Source organism: Ambystoma mexicanum, chromosome 6q, assembly GCF_040938575.1.
Source record: "Ambystoma mexicanum isolate Mex_15411 chromosome 6q, UKY_AmexF1_1, whole genome shotgun sequence".
Classification (NCBI taxonomy): domain Eukaryota; kingdom Metazoa; phylum Chordata; class Amphibia; order Caudata; family Ambystomatidae; genus Ambystoma; species Ambystoma mexicanum.
Genome location: NC_090937.1, coordinates 1632979739 through 1632991823, shown reverse-complemented (window position 1 = coordinate 1632991823; position 12085 = coordinate 1632979739). Strand labels below are relative to the sequence as shown.

The following is a 12085-nucleotide window of genomic DNA, read 5'->3' as shown; positions in this document are numbered from 1 at the left end:
ATGGAGTTCATGTTGCACATTCATGCCTGCCAACGATGAAGATAACGTAACTCTTGCAGATGTAGTTACACAATTGGCTCAGATACACCCGAAGATGGAGGAAGAAGCGCGTGGAATGGGAAAAGACAAGAGCTGGCTAGCATATCTATGGTCATGGATGTCATCTTGGCTGGCAGACAGACCGAAGGGCATAGTTGGAACACTTGCACTAGGAGCAGTATCCCTGTGGGGGATCAAGATTTCTATTGGAAGGTGCAAGAAAACAGCAGAAAACCAATAGGGATGCAAATACTGATGGATGTGAACATAGGAGGAGCAATGGATGACATTGTGAGAGAAAGAGACAGGCTAAGGGAGAGAATAGCGATGTGCTACCTATTTCCGGCAGGAACAAAGGTAGACAATCCTCATAACCCAAGGAAGTATGAAGGGAAGTGGGGTTGGTGCAATCCCAAAGGTGTGTGCCCTTACTTGTACTGGTCCACCGATGATCATGTGAACTATTGTAGACACCTCGGAGGGGTGACAAACATATGGTGATTAATAGAAGACGAGCAGTTCTTTCGCGATGTGTCGACCAGAGGGGGGACTGAAGAGGGAAGGTCGAAATCCGCCCCTGCTCCCCCTATCACAAGGCACAATACCCAGAAAAAGAACTGAAGGCAAAACGACCGGTCATACGAGTTTGGACCGATTCCTCAGCCTCTTCTTCCTCCTCGCTCATTCATGACTGTCTGTTCGCAATTCTGTCCTGGTGTGCAGCCAACGACCTCTGCCTTAATGCCAGTAAGACAGAGAATGTTCTCATTGGAACCCCTGCTCCCGTTTTCCCGCTCCCACTCTGGCCATCCTCCCTTGGCCCTGCACCCACAAGTGAGGCAAAAAATATAGGGGTAATTTTTTATTCCACTCTGTCCTTCTCCTCACACATCGCAGACATATCCAAAAAATCTCACTACTAGCTGCAACTCCTCCAACGTATCCTACCGTTTCACACTTTCCCCTAGAGACTATCTCCAGAGCTCTGGTTCTCGCTAGACTCGACTACTGTAACAGTCTCTCAATCTTCCTACAATCTGACCTTTACAACTCATACCGAATATAACCGCAAGTCTTAAGCTTGGCCTCAAGCCCAGGGACCGCATCTATCCGGCACTGAAATCCCTCCACTGGCTCCTGTGGCTGCAAGGATCAAGTACAAGACCCTCTGCTTTGTTCACTAGGCTTTCTGGGGCCGGGGAGCACACTACTTACAACACACTCTTCCCAAATACACTCCCTCTAGCGCACTCTGCTCGTCCTCCAACTCTCTGGGAGTGAGCCGTTTTTCCAAACAGAGACTTTGGGGTAGATCCTTATCCTCTGCAGGGCAGCCCTCTGGAACAGTCTCCCTGCCTCTCTCCACCTCGAGTCAGATCTCCTTAAATTCTGGAAAATCCTCAAGGCCTTCCTCTTTTCCTCTGCCTTCTCTCTACCTCTTCCCTGTTAATATCCGCTCCCTACCTGCTACTTCCTCCTTCTGCTGAGCTAGCATACTGGTTTTCTGGATCACCTCAAAATCTTACAGATCCCAGGCACCCACACCAGTCCCTGCACTTGCCTCTGTGCCCCCGCCCTACTTGCTGCATCATGCACTTCCCAAAGGGATAGCCCTCTGCACTTAACCCGGCCATCCTGGACTAAGCACACTTATCCCTTCCCCCATCCCTCGCACTTCCTGTCTGTGCACTTACACAAACTGAATGCACTCAACCCAGTACGTTTGTTGTCTATATGCCCCTTTGTCGCCCATTGTCCCCCCACCCTAGCATTGTGCACCTGAAACACTTGTGATAGGGGCATAGTATAAAATGCCAACCAACTTAACCATTCCCATTCACCTCCCCTGATAAACTTCCCTTATGTCAATGTCTACTTGTGCTCATTCTAGCAATACATGTTCTCTAGTATGGCTGTTGAGTTGTTACGTGCCTCCACCTCTCTCCCCCTCTTCCCTCCTACCCTCACTACTTGTTACACACTTGCATTACTGTCAGTTTCCTATCCATGTATCCCCTCTCCTCCCCCTCCCTGCTTTCCCCCACTATCTGTTAACACACTTGAATTAGCAGAAATGTCATCAAGCCGAGTATGCTTATTATTATTGTATATAATTCAGAATTCTCCAAGGCCTTATGAATGATTCCATCCCATGTTACCCCCCACCCCTGTCTTGGAGGGCTTTGAAGCGCTCATTTTGTGTCTAAGCGCTTTATAAATAAACAATACCATCCCAAGCAGGTAAGTGTTGTGTAGTCTCACACAGTGTGACTACACCAATGCATACCTAACAGTGTACTTCCTGCATGATGAATGTGGAGGTCAGGTGCATGTGTCAGTGTTGGATCTGTTCTACCTGTGTGAGTAGTGAGGAGGGTCATGTTGCTGTGGCAAGAGTGGGTCTGTGCTACCTGTGTGAGGGGTCACGAGGGGCAAGTGTGTGTGGTCATGGCCCTGTGACTCTGTGTGAGGAGTCAGTAGGGTCAGATGCTTATGGCCAGTGCGGTCCTTTGACTCCTGTGTGAGGGCAGAGGCGGGTCAAGTGGCTGTGGCCAGGCTGGGTCTGTTATTTCTCTGTAAGAAGCGAGGAGGGCCAGGTACTTCTGGTCAGGTTGCATCTGTTCTACATGTGTGAGGTCAGGTTGAGTCTATTCTACATGTGTCAGTAATGTGGCGGTCAGGTGATGGTGGCCCAGGTTGGTCTGTTGTGTGTGGTACATAATGGTCTGGTACTTGTGGTACTTGATGGTCTGGTACTTGTGTCCAGTGTGGGCCTGTGATATCTGTGAGAAGAACACGGGAGAGCAGGTGCATGTGGCCAGGTAGTCTATGCTACCTGTATTAGGAGTGTGGAGGGTCAGGTGCTTCTGGCCAGGATGGGCCTATGATCCCAGCATGAGGAGTTTGGATGGTCAGGTGCTTGTGGCCAGGGTGGGTAAGTGAATCCTGTACGAGAAGTGAGGGGGTCATCTGCTTGTGGACAGGTTGTGACTGTGACTTCTGTAGGAAGTCTGAAGGGCACATGTGCTTGTGGCCAGGTTGTGTCTCCTGTGTGAGGAGTAAGGAGGTATGCTGCTTGGGGCCATGGTAGGCCACCCAGCCGACACACAAGGACAGGGACCACTTTGTCAGCCCGTAGTCATAAAGGCACTTCTGTGGCCTGGGGGGCCCAGGCCATTCCAGCCAACGCAGCCGGAGTTGCCCTGCAGGGGCACCGGCACACCATTGCAGAGTTGCCCAGCAGTGGCACTGCTGCAGCGCCAGAATCGGGCCTCAAGGAATGACACAGCAGGCAGGAGCCAGTTGGCCGTGACTGGCGAGCGGGAAACTGCCCGTCCCTTTTATTAGTTTAGTCACATGGTGCACAGACATGTGACACCAGCATGAGCCCTTAGCAGGGAATCGTTATTACTTAAAGGGGAAGCACACCGCACTCCTCCTTTTCCATAACAAAAATGAAATAATGACAAACATCACTGGACACAAAATGAATTGACAGTCACAAAACAGCAATACTTGCAATCATGGGTGCAAAAAAGAATCACCTACATTGAGACTCAGGTGGGACAATCACTACCTACAAGCATACTTTGATAGTTTCAATCATGAAACATATACTGAGCCTTGGTACATATTTGAGGGTGACAGTCAGGTTTGGTGGACTGCTGGTGATACGTCGGAAATTCCACATTTAAAATAAAGTACCCTTTATTACACTGGGAGCGTGGAACTTAAATACCTAAACACCAGGGGAAATACTTAGAGCTATAAGAGTTTCATTTGCATTGCTGCCGTTAGCATCCGAAGCAGCACTGCCAAACACATCCCTTGCATTGAACTTCCCCATACCTACAAACAACCACCCACTAACCAAACCATTCCACACTATGTCACCACACATAACATATCAGACACATCCGACACCCACGCCTCCACTAACAAACTGCACACACCTACACACAATAACATTGTCCTACTAGCCATCACAGAAACATGGTTACATGAAGCATCAGGCCCCGCCATTGGACTTGCTCTACCACCCGGCTTCACCATATTCAGACAAGACAGACCTGAACGAATAGGAGGCGGAGTAGCATTCATCTACAAGGAGAACCAACACCTCCGACTGGTCAGTCACTCCTCAACCAGCAACTCTGACCTCTTATTGGCCAAACTCACACTGTCACCCAACAGCACCATCAATATTCACTTACTATACCATCCCCCAGGCCTCACCCTAGACTCTCAGAAAAACATCATCCACATTCTCAGTAATAATATCAAAAGCTCCACCAAAACCCTTCTACTAGGAGACCTCAATCTGGGATTCAATGATGCTAAAGACAAACCTGTGGTCACCCTCACCAAGGAACCTAGTGACTTAGGCTTCACCCAGAAAGTAGAAAGTCCAACTCACTCCAAAGTGCCATTGTGCCCACTCCAAAGGCAAAGTGCCAGGTCGCATTCTAGATTTGGATCGCGGACCATAATTGCCTCGCTACTATCACCACTAACACCTAACTGCCCTGGACCAACCACAACTGTATCGAATTCTCTGTTCCCATCACTAAAAACCACAAAACTCTGACCCTTGCTATCGCTGCACAAGTCAGAAGCTCTAAAAAGCTTAAAGAGGATAACCGGCGCCCTTACCTCAACACCTCCGAACTAGCACCCCCTTTCGCTAATGACCACAATATCCTAGCAGACATCTACAAAGATGTCATCACTAAAGCTATTAATGAAATAGCACCACTCGAATGGAAAAAAAAAAAGAAATCACTACACACCAACTCTTGGTTCACTGAAGAACTGCACTCAATGCGCTCCCACAAAAGAGAAGCACTAAAACACTGGCAAACCAACCCCTGCAGCAGTGCCAAAAACAAATTCAACTTAATCTCCCACCAATACAAAACAGCTATCACCGCTGCCAAAGCCAACGCCTTCAACACTCGAATCTCTAATGCCAAATCGCACTCTAAAGAAATCTTCACCATTTTCAACAAGCTCATCTCCACCCCCCCCCAATACACCTGATGAAATAATCAAAGATGAAGCTTGGTGTGCTAGTATCCAAGCTGCCATGCTACACAAAATTCACCTTTTCCAAAAGAAAATCAAAGACCATTGCAAAGCATTACCTCAACAGACAGGAACCAAGCCTACCAACGCCCAACCCACCTCGTCTAAGCCCACCATACCTGACTTCTCCTTCAGGGACGTCACTGAACCAGAAGTTATCAACTTACTAAAAAATCTCAAACCCTCCCCTTGTAAAGGCGATATAAGCCCGCCCAAGCTCATCAAAGACTGCACAGACTTCTTTGCGCCGCTCTTTACGGCCTTCATCAATGCGTCCTTTAAATCAGGCATTATCCCAGCTAGCCTCAAAGAGGCTTGGGTCCAGCCCCTCCTAAAAAAACCTACCCTCGACCCCCTACAACCCAACAACTACAGACCGATAACTACAGTGACATTCCTCTTGAAATTACTGGACTAAGCTGCACATTGACAAATCCAACACTTTCTGGAACCCCACTCCCTCCTTGGGACCAGGCAATCAGGCTTCCGGAAAGGACACAGCCCTGGTGGATCTGAAGAGTTATATCACCTAAATCATGGATAAGGACAAGCCAGCCCTACTGCTCCTACTAGATCTCTCAGCCGCATTTGATCTGGTTGATCACAAGACCCTCACCTCACACCCTCAGACAATTTCTCTAAAGAATCAGCTCTCTGGATCACCTCCTTCCTCGAGAGAAGAGCCATGAACGTCTTCTCGGACACTGGTAACGACGCACCCACTACAATCCATTGCGTGGTCCCTCAAGGATCCTGCACCGCACCCACACTTTACAACTTGTTCACTAAGCCTCTCTTTGACAAACTCGACTCACATGGTATCACGCACACGAACTACGCAGACGACACACAAGTACTTCTACCTCTCTCAGGATCATACCACGAAGACGCCAAGGCACTCCACACGATCTACTCCATCATCCAGGCTTGGATGGCAGTTAATGGTCTCTGCCTTAATTGAGACAAGACTGAAATTATGTTACTAGGTCAACAGAGCACCTTAGACAAACTGGAATAACTGTACGCCAACTTCTCCATGGACAACTCCATCATCCCCGTATCCACAGCTGTCAAGACACTGGGAGTTTACCTAGACTCCTCACTATCAATGACCAGACAAGTCAGCGCAATCACTTCCTCATCTGCGCATACCACAAAACCTATAAAGCCATCAAGCCATACCTCTCAAAACCTAACTGCCTTTCAATAGCCAGAGCAACCATTGGAGCCAAACTGGACTATTGCAATGCCCACCTAGCAGGCATATCGGCAAAAAACCTAAACAGACTGCAAGTCACACAGAACAATGCTCGCCGGGCCGCTCTTAGCATCCCAAGAAGAGAGCATATCTCCCAGGCCAGACACTCAGCCCAATGGCTCCCGGTCAAAGAGCGGATCACACTCAAAATCCTCACCCTCACACACAAATGCCTCTCTCCTTCCGCCCCGTCCTACCTATCAGAGACCATCTCCAAACCCTCCTCGTCACGTCCCACCAGGACGCAATACACCAACTTACTCCATATCCCACGCATCAAAAAAGCCAAAGCCGGTGGCCTAAGCTTCCCATACATTGCTGCCAAGTGCTGGAACGCTCTACCTGCAGACATTAGAGCGGAGAACTCACTCCCGATTTTTCATAGGAAACTTAAGACCTCCTTCCTTGCACAATAATATGTGACTCTCGCTAACCTATGTGAATATACTGCACTGTAAATTTGTACAAATGTCATACCTGCTCCTGTAAATTATGTATTACTTGTTTATATGCAACTAACATATGTCTGTAACAAGAGCCACGATGCCCCCGGGCTGACGTGCGTTCTACAAATCTGAATAAATAAATATATAAATAGCATCTAGAATGTATAACACAACAGAACAGTTTGAAGAGCAAGTATTTTCACAGAATGGGACATTTTCAACCAAACAGAAACACACACAAGCTGTCCCTAATGGAAGCACACACTGACCCTGTCAAGGAATGCTCTCCCTAGATGACCGGTGGTGCACCGCCTATCTAATATGGATAGCGAGAGAAAACTGTCCCTCGTCACAAATTTTTCACACTCAATGAGTCATACTAAGGTAAAAATCCAAAAGAGCAAGAGAAGAAATCGAGATAGATCTTCCTATTGGATCATCCAAAAATGTGAGGAAATTCCCTGTGACAGTGCGCCTCTCAAGAAAGCAGACGAGATATGATCCAATAGGAAGATCTGTCTCGATTTCATCTCTTGCTCTTTTGGATTTTTACCTTAATGTGACTCATTGAGTGCAAACAATTGGTGATGATGGACAGTTTTCTCTCGCTATCCCTATTAGATAGGCGGTGCATCTAGGGAGAGCATTCCCTGACAGGGTCTGAGTGGAACTTAAGCCACTGAATGACACCACTGTTAGCTCCTGGCCTCATTTAAAGCAGGCCGACACTCTGCAGGAGCTCAGCTCTGCATACTGTCTAATTGAAGCCACTTTAAGCATGTCTGTAGGCTCAAAGCATAAAGGTGAATGGTTGCTAAGGCCATTTTAAGCACTTGTGGGGCTGCAGGAGAACAATTCAACTTGCATTAGTATCTGTTCAGAACAGCCCTATGCCACAGTTCAGGGGCTGGCAAAAATGCACCAGGCCAGTCCATGGATAGAGGGGCAGGCAAGAAGCAGTGGTCGAAGTGAGCGGGAGCGGTCTGGAGTGGTGCTCCTATACTTTTTTAAATTATCTTGCACAGCTCCTATACTTTTATTTTAAAAATAAACCGTTCCAGAATGGATTTGTTTTAAAATAAAAGTGTAGGAAGAAGTGGAAACCTTCACTTTCAGTGCCCTGAAAGCACTGAACGTTCCCTTAAACAGCAGGTGCAAGTGTTTTGGGGGGGTGGATTGTGTGGGAGAGGGGTTGTGGCAATGGGGTTTGTGGGGAGCAGGGGCAGGCCAGCAGGGAGCATAGTTCCATTACTTCTTTTCGTACACTTCGACCACTGGCAAGAAGACACTGGTGGCAGGGTATGAGACCACCCATTCCTTTATCAGTTCCCCCAGACTGGAGTATTGTCGGCATATGAGGGTGCACAAGCACTCATAAGAGCTGCAACCCTCACGTGCTGGTCCCAACCTTCTTTTCCCCTTCTCATTATTCTTTGCACAGTTACTGCCGCTAGCCCTGGGGATGCAGCGGTAGCACCAACATGGTAGGTGCAGGCATGCATGGTCTCTGGTGTGGGGCCGCTCCTATATGGTGAACGCGGGCCTTCATGCACGTTCTTGGGGCTCATTTGAATTTCTTTATTCTTCCCATGCTCCGATGTGGAGCATATTCAATATTCATGGCCGGCTGCCCCAGGACCTGCAGGCAAGAGTCACTGACACTGTGCAGGCCTCTTATTTGTACCACTATGACCCCAGAGTGCTTCTGACACTCACTGCCGGTGGACCCGGAATCTCCCTGTGCCTGCCGGCAACATGCAGGCAAGCAGCTGGGTCGCGCACATGCTCTCTTACTTACCTTGCACCAACGTGCAGCAATGCTTTCCTCTTTTCATGCCTGCGGGGAGCTTCCGCTACTCCGCTAGCTGGCGTGGGAAAGTGCCAGGTGGAGCGCTGAAGATGGATCGCTTTACTTTTCATTCTGCTCCGATACAAAACATATAAACATTCACTGCCTGCGGGGCCCGGATCTGCTTGAGTGCACAGCGGGCCTTCTCCCCAATTCCTTGCCACAGGGGGGAGGGGTGGGCCGCACATTCTCCATCCTCACTGGTTCCCACACAGAGCTTCGTGGGCTCCAGCATCAGCTTGCTCGTAGAGTGAGCAGGCTCCTTTATTCTTACACCACCAACGAACCGCCACACATGGAGCACAGCGCAGACCCCTCACAGGGCTTAGCAGACAGCCATACAGACGCAGCAGTTGCCCATGCTCCGCCATCTCACGGCAGCGGGTGCCGCTGTCATACAGTACGGTGTACGGGGTCCCAAAACTCTTCATCACCAATGTTGTGTCTGGACCCGCAAGGCACCATGGTCCGTTGCTCATCAGTGCTTGGGGCAACCAGCCGACACACAAGCAGCCCATAGTCATACAGACACATCCATGGCCTGTTGGCATCCAGGCCAACGCAGCCAAAGTTGCCCAGCAGGGGCAGCGGCACACCATTGCAGAGTTACCCAGCAGGGGCTCTGCTACATATGGGAGACATCAGGGACAGTGTTGCCCAGCAGGGCTACTGTCCTGCTATGCAGGCACCCGCATCACGCTGCAAGGAACGACACAGCAGGCAGAAGGCAGTCGTGACTGGGGAGCGGGAAACTGCCCGTCCCTTTTATTGGTTTAGTCACATGGTGCCCAGACAAGTGACACCAGCACGAGCCCTTAGCAGGGACTCGTTATTACTTAAAGGGGAACCACACCACACACATTAATTAGAACACATTAAATATGTCTTAAAATTTCCCTATTTTGCAATTGAAGAAATAGCGATTTAATTCATTTGAAAATGTCATGTTACAATAAGAATATTTTCCTTATTTGTTAGAAAATAAAAGCATCCTCTGTCAACAAAAATCTTAATTTGACCTAACTGCTATAGTATTTGAAGGTAATGCCAAATTCAGTTGTACGGTTGCATCAGCCTCACAGGGATGAAGGGAGCAGGAAACCAGTAAAGGAGCCGAAGCACTAGTTAGACTTACCTAATCATGAAATGCCTCCCTGGTGCATGCTGCATGCACAAGTGTAAGACTTGCCCTGCAGCTGAGCAGCGAGGGGGTGGGGCAGAAAAAGCCCAGACAGACAGAGGCCCGGTCTCTAATCAGGCATCTTCACAAGACCCTCAGCTGGGAAGAGGTCTCTGAGCACTTCTGCAGCAAAAGGTACAGACGCAGCGCAACTATACAACGCATGCACCCACTTATTCACGCATGCGCAGGAAAGACAGACTCAAAGAAGCAAGAGAGTAATTAGTCCTCAGAGCATGCTCTTTGAAAAGATCGCGTCAATAAAGCATGCGCAATAAATACACAATCAATGAAGCATGCGGAATGGAGACACCCTTTACTCGAGCATGCGCAAGGAAGACACTCATTGCTGGAGCATGCGCAGAATAGACACCAATCGAATGAGCATGCGCAGAGAAGGGAGTAATTACTAGAACAGGCACAAAGAGACGTGTTATTGGAGCATGCGCACGAAAGGCATTGCTGGAGCATGCGCACAAGAAAGACACTATCATGGGGCCTTATCGGGGAAGCACCAAAAATCAATACTTCATGCTCGGATTAAGCTTGTTTAATGGAGCATGCGCAAGAAGGAGATGGAATTGAAGCACATAAAAAATACCCATCAGTAGAGCATGCGCAGATGAGAAACCTCCTGGTCCTGGTGAAGCCCTGCTGCAGCCCTGCTGCAGTCCCGTCTCCAAAGAAGAGTGTGGAGTCTCCGGGTTTTCCGGCCATTCCTGCATGGTATGTTCAGGAGGTTCCTGTGGATGAAGGCGGCCGAATCGCCTGTTAGGGAGAATTCTCATTCTATGGCTAATTTCCCTTACATAGTGAGTCCCTCAGCAGCTTTGCTGGAATTCTGGAGTTATTTCTTTCCACTTGGTAGGAGTGTGAGCTTTTCCCCCAATCTTACACCTATTTTGCTATGTGTCTTTTACCTGTTTTTTAAGATTGTGAGCTCTGGAGTACACCACTTCAGTAGCCCCCTTCTTTGTGTGTGTCACACCGCACCTTCTGTGCAGTGACACAGGGTTGTCGTTCAGACTCCCACCGACTCCATTTATGAGACGACTACTGTCCCCCAGAAAAGGGTAAAGTTACCATTAACTTTAAAATTAAACCACAGATCCAGTACACACCATCTTACATGGAGTGCTGGAAGGGTTAACTCTTAACTGTTTTTATCTGTTCCTCCTAGAGCATTGTTTCGCTCTTTTAACATTTAGACATGGCTGGTGGCAGTGGTATCTACCCTAAATTTCTACCACGGTTATCATATATAACCGTGGTAATATTGTAGGCTATTGTGTTAGCCTCAAACTTAAACCCGCTCAAACAAATCCTTTTTTGTTTGGCTCCGGTGCGGTTTATTCACAATTTCTTTTTGTTAAACTCCTTCTTGTGTTTTTCTTTGTTAACTGTCTTTTGGCGGGCTTCTACCTAGAAGCCTTCCTCAAGGCACCTGGGTGTCTAGGTGGGATGAATGTGAGGGAGGGGTGTAGTCACCCCCTGCACAGGGTATTCTAGGAAACCCAAGTCGCACTTTGTCATGATTGGGCAAGGTGGCTGTCTGGGCTGAACAACCCCCCTGCTGGGCGATTGACAGCCAGGCTGTGTGAATGGGTTTTTTTCTTATAAAAGGCAGGTCTCTTGGGCTGGAAGTCAGAGAGTCGCCACTGGAACTACAAGGAACTGACGAGAAGTGGAGGAGAGGTTGACTGCTGCAACTACCCCGAACCGGTGAAGCCCTGCTGCAGTCCTGAGCTATCTATCCTTCAACGACTAAGAGGAGATCCAGTCCGGAGTCTTCTTCCCTTGAGCCTGGTGGGGATAACCAGCTCATCTTCTTCAGCCAGAGGTCGCCTTCGTGGTTGAAATCGCTGCACACTGCTGTACTGGTCCGGATAGCCACCTGAAGAACCTCTCCTGTTTTTAAGGAGCGCACCTTTTATTCGTTGTCGCTGCTGCCGGCCTCATCCCTGTGTGGTCCGGACCCCCTCATCGTCCTTCTTCGTGCTGAAGCTGCAGGAAAACGTGGGTCTGCGGGAAACCAACAGCAACAACTGCCGTGGCACCAGCTTCGTTCTTTGAGAAAGGTACTGTGTCCTGTTTGAGGAATTTTGGGTGAAATCCCCATTTCTCTACTTTAAGGCATGTCCTTACTTTTCCCTCCTTCTTATAACTTTTGCTTCCGAACATTGACAATATCAAAGTACTCTTGGCAACGTTGAATCTCGAACTGTCCG

The 12085-nt window shown here is 48.6% G+C and overlaps 1 protein-coding gene across 2 annotated transcripts in view; it reads right to left on the bottom strand.

Moving 5' to 3' along the window:
* Positions 1–10061, bottom strand: part of LOC138516925 (zinc finger protein 84-like) — a 37425-nt gene extending 27364 nt beyond the window's left edge. Inside the window, exon 1 of one of the 2 annotated variants that reach the window (XM_069632387.1) lies at positions 9813–10061. The gene's annotated coding sequence lies outside the window, so the exon portion shown is untranslated. Of the gene's footprint in view, positions 1–8626; positions 9400–9812 lie in introns of those variants that run through there. The other variant, XM_069632388.1, reaches the window with a different exon arrangement.
* Between the last annotated feature and the right edge of the window lie 2024 nt (positions 10062–12085).